The following is a 3,392-nucleotide window of genomic DNA, read 5'->3' on the forward strand; positions in this document are numbered from 1 at the left end:
TAGACAGTAATGCAACATTGTGGTTGGAACTAATCTTTATCACTCCACTTGTTAGCAGGTGTTCTTTTGACCACATAAATCTTATGGCAAGGCTCATGGACAAAGGGATGGTGAGAAACCATTTGAACATCAAATAAAGGATGGCAGACATACATTTTGGAACATGGTTATTTCTTCACCAAATCACATTCCTGTTCTACAGCCCTCGTGAAGTTACCAAATTCCTTTATGCTTCTATTCCATCCCATGTACTATTAGAGGAAGAGACCCCAGCAACTGCTGTCCTCCCCTGGGCATTCTTCTCCCAAGATGTCTGTGAGGCAGCTATTTGAAACTTGGCTAGTGTGCCCAGGGGGATGGTTCAGGTTCAAACACCTCAGTGATGGCCCATACAATTTCACAGCTCTGTGACAGTAGAGAAGACAGTGGCTGGTTCACTGACTAAACCATGCCTTTATGCATCACAAATGACGACATCTTGTCTGAAAATGGATGACGCAATTCAGGACAGATTGCAAGACAAAGATGGATTCCCCTAGTGACAGAGTTCATAGTGAAATTCTTTGGTGTCTTACAGCTAGTCAGTCCACACGATTCCAGATTTCACTTTGGATTTCATATTTCACTCCCAATTTGTGCTAAATAGCTGGTTCTAGCTCAGAGGTAAGAAACACGGCACAATCAGATACAATAAACACTGGCCTCAGAAACAGGAAATCAAGCTACAGTCCCCACCATGTATTAGTGTCTACTGACCTCTATTGGAAAGCGTTTGTCAACAGCACGTTGACTCACTGTATGATTCCACGGAAATAAATATGCCACTTGTTTCAACTGGATTTAAATGAACACATTAACAACCTTGTGATCATTCCTTTGTATCATACACCTGGTAGTTGTAGAGACAAAAATCATCATTAAAGACTTAACATTATTCCTTTATAATTTATTAATTTCAGAATTGTTAATCTGCTTTGACATACATAAATCTATTGTGCTTCAAACACTGGCTGACAAAAATTAAGGGGCCAGACCTTGTGGGCAATTGACCATGGGGGGACTGTCACAACTGAACCCAATCTCAAGTCTGAGGTTTATCTTTACAAGGTAGATTCATTGAGGCTGTAACCATATTCATACATGGGTTTCAGTATCCAAGTTTATTTTACTTTCTCCCCCCTCCTTGTTTATTTGCAGATGATGTACTTCCTATGGCATTTTGTGGGCTGCATGAACATTTAAAGACAGAGCAGGAGTAGTCTGTTCAGCCCGTCAAGCCTACTCCTCCATTCAATATCCCTGCAGATCTGATAGTAACGTCATACCATTCCACTTGCCCTGACAATCCTTCATCCTTCCGCTTCCCAAGAATCTATCCACTTCTGCCTTGAAAATAATCCAAGTGTCAAACTCTCTTCATCTGCAGGTTGGCACCAAAGATTTACAACCCTAACAGGGAAAAAAAAATCATCATCAAGCATTTGAGATATTCATAGAATCCCTGGTGTGGAAGCAGGCCATTCAGCCCATCAAGTCCACACCAACCCTTTGAAGGGTGTCTCATGCAGACCCATCAACCCGATCTTATCCCCGTAACCCTGCATTTCCCTTGACTAATCTACCTAGCCTGCACATCCCTGGATGCTATGGTCAATTTAGCATAGGCAATCCACTGAACCTACACATGTTGACAGAAGACATTTCATAAATATTAGTATGATTGTGTTAGTGAGCACACATTATAGTTTTGTCACATCGGCAATAGAATGCTTTCATTGTTCTCCAGCTCCATCTACAAGCTTGCGTTTTACAGATCAGGTTTCATTGTGAACTCTTACTGTTTAACTAGTGTCAAAATGCAAATGGGAACTAAGTATATGAGTGGTGGCATGTCTGCAATAAACATGCGAGTTGTGTTTGAAATATTAGACATACCCCTCCATGTCTCACTGAGCTTATCTAATGAGCTGCTGAATCAGGAAAGTTCTCATTCTTATAATGAAAGCGAAGTACTGCAGATATTGGAAATCTGAAATTTAAAATATGTGCTGAAATTACTAAATGAGTCTTAGGATCCATGGAAAGAGAAACAGATAATGAAGGTGAGAAATGAAGGCTCTGAAGGACATTTCTGTTTCTCTCTCTGTCAATGTCACCAGGCCTGCTGAGTACTTTTCAACACTTTTTCCTTAAGCCTAGTTAGCGCTGACAAAAAGCTTCACTGTTCAGCAACAGAGTCACTGTAACGAGATTGAACATCACTTGAAATAAAATGAGAGGGGAATCTCATTGTAGATCATCAATGACCAATGGGAAATGGACTTACGCAGACAGCAGCTAAGGACAGGGTTAATACTCCATCAACAAATACAGATCCAGGTCTGTTAAGTGGGTTTAGCACCTTCATCCAATCACCGTTCACGTGTGGATCTAATCAAGGAGTTTCAAAGGGCCCGGGTGTCCTTGGAGAAGGAGCACGCAGTGTCCACCAACACCCTGGAGTTGTTCAGGGAGAGGTGGGCGCCGCAGGGAGTGGAGTGCATCATTTCCCCCTCCAACGCTATTTGAATTTAGTCCTTGCCCTCCCCTTCACTGTTTTGATCACACAGCATTGCCCTTTGATGTGAAGGGCACTGCTTGTCACAGGCCACTCGGGTGTTTTCCTACTTTTCCTGGTGGTGGAAATTGAATAAAGATTTGTACACCTTGTCTCTCACTGTGTCTCACACCTGCGCACACACACCATGGGTGCTGGGGTTAAAAATAATAAGCACTACCGCAGTTAGGCGGTAGTGTGGGGGTTAATTTATTTAAAAAAATAGGAAAAATCAAGGAGTTTCAACAATCAAGACCAATCCGATCCTACATCAATGATGCACAGATACATGCACTTCCAATGTGAGTCAATGGATACGATTTGGTGAGAATTTCCTTCCTAGTCCAAAGATGGACAGGCCAACAGCTGAGTTTAGCTGAATCAGGCACTGGAGATTGAATTTTAAAGTCTTCATGCATTGTGAGCCTTTGCTTCCGGTTCACCATCACACAAGGCTAAGATCTTACCATTTTTGATGAGCCAGTGCTCACACAGGTGCAGAAAGCTAAATGTTTATTAAAAAGTAACATCAATCCAATACTTTCAATTGATAAATATGAACCATTTGTAGAAAGAAATCTTTTGAAGCATTGTGAGATTTCAAGCAGCCCAAATATTCATCAGTGATTCCCAAGACCTTTCCAATGTTAATGGCTGAGACCTGATAATTCTCTAATGTTCAAACCAGTCAGAAAGGAACACAGAAATTCTAAAATTGGGTTTGAGTGGGGACAGTGGAATTGGTTTTGTCATTTCAGCAGCCCACACAAGGAGAACTTTAAAAGAAAACCACAAA

The sequence above is a fragment of the Hemiscyllium ocellatum genome, chromosome 32 (genome assembly GCF_020745735.1).
Source record: "Hemiscyllium ocellatum isolate sHemOce1 chromosome 32, sHemOce1.pat.X.cur, whole genome shotgun sequence".
NCBI classification, from domain to species: Eukaryota; Metazoa; Chordata; class Chondrichthyes; order Orectolobiformes; family Hemiscylliidae; genus Hemiscyllium; species Hemiscyllium ocellatum.